Raw genomic sequence first — 9,594 nt, 5'->3', positions numbered from 1 at the left:
TTATTTAGAGATATTTGACACCCTTGACCGTAGTAGTTGCTTATCCAGCCATTTCGTCTCAGTACTCAATAGCAATTCTGGCCTAAACTTAACAACTACAGAAATGCGATGATACTCAGTGCCACTTCATGCCTGGTTATGTAAGTAAAATAGTTACCACATTATTTATTAATTTTGCTTTATTTGATGAAGTTTTGAATTGTTTATTAATTTTTTCGATTTTTTTTTGTAATATCATATATTATATAATTTGTAGAAATGAAAGAAAAGGACCGCTATACAAAAAAAATTTCAGAGATCTGCAAGTTTTTCTAGCTAAAAATGCTCAAGAGATAAGGACACCAGTTAGAGATAATAAGGATCGAGTTAAACCTTGCCATATTTGTAAAACCCTTAAAAATAACCAATTTTTGCAACACATTTATTTGAAAAAACCACAGTGAAAGACTTACATATCTGTAGATATCCACCAGTTGAAGAAAGCTATAAATGTTTAGATAGAAAGCTTAGTCTACTTCCAGTGGTTTAAAATATTTCAATTTCTTCTTTTGATAGTTTAAATTATTGTTCCGTTTGGTTCCTTTTATTATAATATGTTCGTTATGGTATTTTTTATGAGTTGGTAAAGTTGGTAAAGTACGAGTACATTCGTTTTATATTGAATACTAAAAATGTTTCTTTTAGTTTCTTTTTTATGTGTTAATCAGGTAAAATATTATAATAGTTTTTTTTTATATTTTTTATACAAGACGATAAAATGGTATTTTATCGTCGACCGAAAAGATTAACTCACGAGCGATGAAATCGCGAGTGAACTAATTTCGGGAGACGACAATGCAATTTTATCGTCGTGTATAAAACAATATTTTTTCCATAGCGAGTTACGTTTTAAAAAATATTCAGAAATTATTATTTCAAGGAATTTATTACGAGTAGAAAAAATATTGTGCTGGGTTGGCGTTGGTTTCTATGTAATTTGACAAATAAATTAAGTTGTCTCTTTAGTTGTCAGTTTTGAGTCAATATATTTTAATTCTCTTTCGTGTCGATTGCTGATTGAATTGCAGCCAGAAATGGCTCAAAACGAAATAAGTAAATTACCAACAGATATTCAGGCTGAGGCGACAAACGCCATATCCAAACTACTTCCATTTAAATCCCGAATAACTTATGAAAAGGAACACAAAAATTTTCAAAAATGGAAGCAATTAAAAAACGTGCGAGAAGAAATAAAGTTTTTATCCACGACTCGTCTATAATTTGATTATTATACATGAGTTTATGAAATAATAATAATATTCATTATTCACTAGTGAATAATGGTTTCATTATTCACCGCTCCACGGATATCTTGATCCAAACTCCAAACAAGAGCTATTTGAAGTTTTTAATGTCACTTTTTGTATTCATCTATGGAGGTTTCCAAAAGTTGTTTTTCTTGTCATAAGATTTTTAAAATATTTTTTCCTTTTTAATAAGTCTCTCATTGACATGTAATCGACATATCCCGACATGTAAACAAATTATTAAACACCATTACGAGAAAAAAATGTTAAAATTCCCTCATTTTCTACTCTAAAATTCGATTTAAAAATTTGAAGTTTTAAATGCCACTTTTTGCATTCTAAAATTCGATTTAAAAATTTGACGTTTTCAATGTTACTTTTTGCATTCATCTATGAGGGGTTTCAGAAGTTGTTTTTTAATAAATAAATAAAGTATATAGTATTCTATCTCGCATATAATGGCTGTTATTCACTTGGATGATTTATGATTATCATTTATTTATGATTTTTTTTTTCATAAACTTCATCCGCGTGAATAACAGCTACCATTATATGCTCGTTGAATAATATACTATTAACCTATCCTCGCTGTTAAAGTATCATTTAATCTACCCTTGCGGTTAAAGTATTATTTTATCTACTATTTTTGATAGATAGAAGGCAATTTTAACAGTTGCTATGGAAAAAAATATTTTAAATTACAGAATATTAAAAAATTACACGAGCCTGGTAGTGTGATTCTTAGGGCTCGAACACACTGACGACCAGGTCGCACCGGCCAGGCCGCAGCTACCTCTAAAACCATTAAATCAAATGAGATAGCGCACACTAACGTCCTGGCCGTCCGTTGGTCGTTGCGACCAGAAGACTGCACGGAAATATTATTATTTTCTGCCGCTTGTTGCCGGTTTTCTTCCAAATTAATAATTTTTCAGATGAAATCCCCCTCAAATTCATGGCACAATATTTTATTTTCTATAAGATATAGTGTTTTAGTGTAGTTTTTGCACCGTGCAGAAAATCCAAAGAAATAGTATACAGACTGGATCAAAGGTAAACTTAAATCTAATCCCTTTTTTATCAACGGTCGATTCTAGTAAAAACTCAAAACATTTTTATATGACATACCTACTCTATTTATGGTTGGTATAATACCTGTTATTATACCTTTGAGTTTCGATGTTTAAAAAATAAAAAACATAATATTTAAAGTTTATCTACAACCACTTGTTTTTTTTATTAAATTAGTTTTTTTAGTTGTATTGTAGTTATGTACAAGGAGGACAACTGTATTTTAAATATCATATTTAATTTAACGTTTTTCAAACAGGGTTCATTAGACTATATTTCTACTAGGTACATTATTTTGAAAAAAAGTTAAGAAAGTACCTTAAACATTCATAAAAATAGAAGTAATTACTGTTGTAGATTCTTCGTTATATTGTAAACATTGAAATAACTGGAATCTAAACTTTCTACCTGCTTATATTTAGAGCCAGTCTCTGACGATCTTTTTTTACGATGGCCTTAATATGTTTACTTCTAAAGTCGATAAGGGCGCCATATCAGGAGAAAAAAGAAGACAGAATATCTCCCTTTTTGTCGGTCGCGCGTGCACAATGCTTTTTGTTTGTTGTGAATAGCAACTTCGCTTTTTAGTTAACTCGGATATTTTAACATTTCTGAAACAATATTTTCTAATTGGTAAAACGTAAAAAATCGTTAGATTTGACAACTCTGTTGAAACTGATCGTTCATCTGGCCACAGCTAAAAACGCAATACATCCGGCCAGCCGACGGCCAGGTCGTTGCGACCTGGTCGTCAGTGATTTCTAGCCCTAAGTACGCCCTTCCCGAGGGTTAGTTTTAACGTAAATCAGAGCGTATTTGCTATATACTACAGTTTAATTATAATACTTCTGTCTTCATTTGTAGCGCGTCGTCTGTCTTCATTCGTAGCGTTCTGTCCGAGTTAATCTCGAAAAGAAGTCAGCTCGGTCTCTAAATTATTACCCACTTAAATATTCGGCTCGACCCTACAGATCCTTCGAGCGTTAGGCCAGATTTCTCCTGCGCGCACCTGCTCCAATAATTTAAATAACAAGACGGAATTATGTCGCCGATGTCATGCCGAATCCGGAAAAATATATGCGTTTTATATATATTTATATAATACGTTTATTCAATAGAATCATTTTCATCCATTTCTATTGTCACCTATGTTTGGCATTCTGTTTCGAAAAGGGGTTCATATTTTATATTGCTCCCAGCCATTTGAAATGGAATACTTTACATTTTATATTACAAGTTAATGGTTTATTCAATTTATTATTTTGTTAAGTATTTTTAAGTTTATACTGATACTTTGATAGTCATTTCAGCAATTTTCTTTCAAAAAAAAAAAAAATTATCAGCAGCGTTAGCGAAAACATAACATTAATGAACACTTACCTTTTTGTTGACAGTTTTTTGCAAAATTGTGAAAAAAGTTTGTGATTTAAATAGTTATTAAAAATGAATGAAGTTGTAATTGAAAAACAAATGAAGATTTTATTTTCAGTAAAATTGTTGTATACTGAAATTCAATGTCTTCTAGTACTACTATACTATACTATATGCTTGCACTGATATATAGAGCATACCAAATAAACGTTTAGTCACGTGATTAAGCTTGACCGACACAGCGTTACCCACATTTACATATTTACTTTTAATCAAAATATTTAAAAAGAAATATTTATAAATATATAAACAGTTAATATTTACATCAACAAACTCACCTCCTTAACAGCACTTAAGGGACTCAAAGGGCTATCTATCACAACTGCTTTCCCGTTCAAAATATTGTAATAACGTTGCGATGAGTTTTTTACAACGGATATTAAGTTATCTTGAGCACTTCGCACTAAAAGAGGTTCTAAAAAGAACAGCGTTCGACTGCAAGGCCTGCTAGTAAAAAATTTTAAGCTTAAAGCATTACAACACAATTCTTTTAAACCAAAAACTCTTAATATAAAACTATAGTGTCTAAACTAATGAATAAAAATAATGAAATAAATAAATAATATATAATAAATAAATAATAAAAAAATAAATAAATGTAGCAATTTGAATTTTTTTACAGCATAGCTACCACCTGAATTCCTAGCGAGAAATTTAAATTCCAGTTACTCAGCCCGGCGCCGAATATCTCCATTGTTGGCAAAAATGAATTTAAGAATCGCGCCCTCGATTACTTAACTAAAAGTTAAATTGATATCGCTTATTCGTTGTTTTCCATCTATAATTTTTGTTTTTAGACACATGTTTGCATATGACTACAATAGATCTACTATTCTGTACCTAAGTGTAAAGTCTAAAGGTCCCTACAAAAGTAACTAAGAAATACGTTTTTTATTAGCTTCAAAATTTAATTTTTGTGGATGTACTGAAGATTTGCAGTGGGATTTTGCCATTGGGCAAAATACAAATAATTTTTGTTAAAATTCTTTTTTATGACCACAGTGTTTATTAGACAGAAAAAGTTTTTCTCTTTTTTTCTTTATTTTTTTATAGTCACAAACTTACAGCACTCTAAATTTTGACATTTGGACACGAAAGTGGGAGTCAAATAAAGAAAAGGAAAGAAGAATAGTTCTGAGTTAATATCTCCTTTTAGCTTCCAGGGCTAATCTAGACGAGGCCTTCTTTGTTTACGCGGAGAACGAACTTTTATGATATATCCGATCGTATTTCTCAACTCCTAGCTCTCCTGACCGATATGAATGGACAATGGGCTCAATAGATTTTTCATTTTGGTTAGCAGATCTTCAGACATCTATACGTCCAAATATTCACAAAATTTGACGTCACTTAATATTGGTGATCGATCCGGATCCAGTATTTACACATAGCTAGATCGTTGGCCTACAAAAGGTTTAATTAATAATTTATTTTTTTTATATTTTCCAAACCACAGGAGTTCCTCAGAATTAACAACACGGTGATAGAACAAGTATCGTCCGTAAAAAAATTAGGATCCCTTATTAACAACGCTTGCAACCCCAAGACAGAGATTTTGTCGAAGATCAAAAAGAACTTTCACCTTTACGAAAATCTTCTTCTCCGGCAGAGATTCTGAACCTCGAACTGCGCATACGTATGCTGTTGGTACATCTGTACAATATTTCTCTACGACCCTAAGAGTAAGACAATTATACCGTCCGTTTCCGTTCCATATCCGTTCCGTATATCCGTATAGCGTCCGTATAATTTGATTCCATTCATTCTATAAAATAGTTAGTGTTTATATTCACACTATAAAACGTAACCACAGAAACGGAACGGATAGTGTGCATTGCCCTATTCATTTACATAATATAATATTTTATGTAAACGGAAAGGAAACGAGTCTAATAACGTAGTATAGTGAGTGAGAATCAACCTTTAATTAGACATTTGAAACCCGTATTAACACTGGGTTACTTTGAATGTGGTAGACCATGATATTACTGAATATTACTTCTGACCGAAACGTTGTGTAAGCAAAATAAATAAAGACAATGGAAGTCCGAAATTCTTTTAGTTTTAACACTGGGCTGGTTAACGCATTTATATTGGGTAGATAAACTAAGGAATGAGGAGGTATTCAGGCGGATAGAGAAAGATAAATAGCTCTTATCAATTGGTAATGAACAGAAGCTATAGTATATCGGTTACATCATGAGGGGTGAACAATAGGAGGTGCAGAACTCGTAGCTTAAAGATCTGCGACATTGGTTAAGGAGAACATCTATTGAAATTTTGAAAGTTGCAGTTTAACGTACAATCATAAACATTTGTAACGCCAACCTCCTAAAGGAGCTGGTGACCTAAGATAAGAAGCTAATATTTTATCAACATAAATATTAGAATAATTTCTAGTAAAAAAAATATACGTTTTTCCAGTTGAATATTATAATTTCCAGCTAATATTCTTCTTTCGAGAATCATGGCCCATGTTAATGGTAACTCAAGTAGAACCTTAACAAATCCACGACAAGCTACGCCAATCGCGAACGACGGCCGGCTCGGACTCGAACTGAATTTATAAAGCGGTCATCCCTTCTTCGACCGCAAACGTAATTCCGTTGCCCTTTTCTTGTCTATACGTGGCCTTCAATTTATTTAATTCCGGTGGAGGATTTGTGTTGGGGCGCGTCCAGTCAATATTGCTACAAAGCGGACGCCGCGCCGCACGATAACCTAACCGGTTGAAAATTTATAGGGAGAACATGAATTGGCAGAGAAATGAAGCGATATCCTGTAATATTATTTCTAAGTAGCAATAGGAATGGTTCGATTACACGTTTTTGATGTAGGTTGTAGTAATATAAACATTTTTATTGTAAGATTTTTGGATCTGGAAATTAATTTTGACCACTTAGCCATCAATTTCACGCTCTTTATAATTATAGCTTATAAGCTTATAACTTATAACAAAAATATTAGTTACAACTGATGCCGTATGAAACTGGATGATTTACTATCAAGGTAGTTTCGAGATTGACAGTTGAAAAATCTATTTTTTTTAATTTAATAAGTTTTCCAATTTATTTTTATAAATAATATATTTCTATAACGTTTTATGGAAGCTGGCTAAGCGCTAATTATGTATAGAGGAAGGAAAATTCTGACGTATTAAAAACGTATTGTAAGCACTTACCAATCAATTTCGCGTTACTTATCTTACACCGGTTGCGTGCCAAAAGTGGATCACTCCTATAACTTTTTTATTTTTTTTCAGATAAAAAACGAGATTTGGTCTATTACAATATGACGTGAATTAGGATTGATTAACGTATGCAATTATTTTCAGTTACTTTCTGTTTCACCGGAAATTACTAGAACTTTTTATTTTTAATTAGCATTCTCGGTATTTTTTTACTTTATTCGATAGAAAATGACACTCTGAATAGAATGACATAACATGTCAACTTTTGACATTTTCGTTAAAAAAAACTCAGCAATCGTTTTACCGGAAATGAATACAACTTTTGATTTTTTAATGAGACCCCCAGTATTTTTTTACTCTATTTGATACTTTGAATAAGAAGACTAAGGAAGGAGCATATCAATAATCTTACGTCCACCGCGATGGGCCTCAAATATGGCCGACTTAAATTCCGATTTATCAGTGCCGTTCTAATTTTATTTAAAAAATATAAAACTATGATGTAGGGTAGACGTGGGGTAGACTCAATAATATGTTGTTTTATTTGACGTTGTGAATAAATGTTGGTAGTTATTTACAAAAATATATAATTCTAATAAAAATAGATAAGTTATAATAATTATTTATTAACACAAACATCCGATATGCTACTGAAGCAGGTAAATCTGGTAAATCTGGTAAATTAAATTGACGTAGCTATAAATTCTTTGACATCTAATCTTTGACAAGTAGTAAATAAAAGCAAAAATGCAAGAAAAAATATATAATTAGTTAATTTAAGTGAATTTCATAAATGATCGGTTTACTACACGTATGTATATTATATAGTCACTTACTAGCGAAAAGTTGTTCCATTATTTCACTCGATTTTTGCCGAGATCTACCGCACGCTACACAACCAACTATTTTAGAGTCTTTTTCGATAAATAGCGATAGTGTCACTGTTAATTTAAGTTCTGCCACAATTTCCATCTAGATTTACTACCTTTATACAACTATCAGTAGTAGAATAAATAATAAATAACATAAAATAAGCTCCGTAAAGACTGACAAATCCATAAAATTTCAAATCAAATTCAAATGTGTCAAATGAATCGTCAAACAGAACTGTCAAGGATCCCCACCCTAGAGTGGTTTTTCCGCCCACCATGCATGAATACATGGATAGCATTATGCTCCTTCCTTAGTCTTCTTATTCAAAGATTTAATATGTATAAAATGACGTTCTGAATAGAATGACATATCATATGTCAACTTTTGACATATTTAATTAAAAAAATAGCATTTTAAATTTAAATATAGACTGCGATGGTCATAAATGTAGCGACAATTTGACTTGGAATATCAAATGTCTGGTACCAAATTATTCGAAAAAAATGCTTTTTCCAAATATGCTAATGAGCCACCTTTGTTCCATTTAAAAAAAAATTGAGATATGATTAAAAATACGATTTGGACATCTTTTAACCAGCCAGGAAAGACACGAAAAACATTAGACGATCAAATATATTTTTCCAAGACTCCTTGATAAAAATTAGTGTTTTTAACATAGCCGATTATTTAAAAATCAAAAGTTGTAGTCATTTCCGGTGAAACAGGAAGTGACTGAAAACAATTGAATACATCAATCAAACCTAATTTATGTCATGTACTAACAAACCAAATTTCGTTTTTTTATCTAAAAAAATAAAAAAAGTTATAGGGGTTGGTTCACCCTTATAACTTTCTTTTTACCCCGTTTTGAGACGCACCTGGTAGATATCAATATTATTACTTTTAACTGATGCCGTATGAAATAAATGATTTAGGATCAAGGTATTTTCTACTTTCTTACTACGACAGTTGAATCTCTATTCTATTTTTTTTTAGTTTAATAAGTTTTCTAATTTATTTTTATACATACATTTGTGTCACGTTTTATAGCAGTTATTATGCCAGAATCAGGAAAATTTAAATAATTTTCAAATTTTATCTCGGTACTGATGACACTGTGTTCACGTGTATAGCAGCCAAAACATACATAAAAATACATAGAAACCTAAATTTAAGGATTAAAAAATATTCAGTTGCTTGAAAACGTAGATTTTATCCAAACAATATAAAATAAAACAGTGTAAATATTCGTTTCGAAATTCTGGACCTAGGCTCCTACGTTGCCTTGTCCACGAGCTTGTCCACAAACATTTCACTCACACTGTAAAAGTCGATTTAGATAATTTATAACATAAATAAATATTTATTACTGGAGTAGAAGCTGCAAAAGCAGTTAGTGTAATGAAACAATAATATAGTAAAGACTCGATAATCCGGATCAATTAAAGCACAGGTTAGTCCGGATTAATAAAAAAAATCCGGATTATCGCGATTTGCCTTTTTACATATATATTTAAAAAAACGAATAAAATAAAACATTTTTATTAGCAAAACCTTAAAAACAAATATATTTTAAGTAAGAATAAGTATATTCTATAACAAAACTCGTTGTGAATGGGAACATACATCCTATGGATACCAAAGTATAAAATACATACTACATTATTTTAAATAATCAGAGATTTTACTTTGTTTTTTAAGTACATTAACTGAAGAATGCTTAACTATAGCTTCCTCTTGTAT

Source organism: Sitophilus oryzae, unplaced genomic scaffold (genome assembly GCF_002938485.1).
Source record: "Sitophilus oryzae breed Bouriz unplaced genomic scaffold, Soryzae_2.0 scaffold_1111_pilon_pilon, whole genome shotgun sequence".
In the NCBI taxonomy this organism is placed as follows: domain Eukaryota; kingdom Metazoa; phylum Arthropoda; class Insecta; order Coleoptera; family Curculionidae; genus Sitophilus; species Sitophilus oryzae.
Note: the sequence above shows the minus strand (reverse complement) of the source record.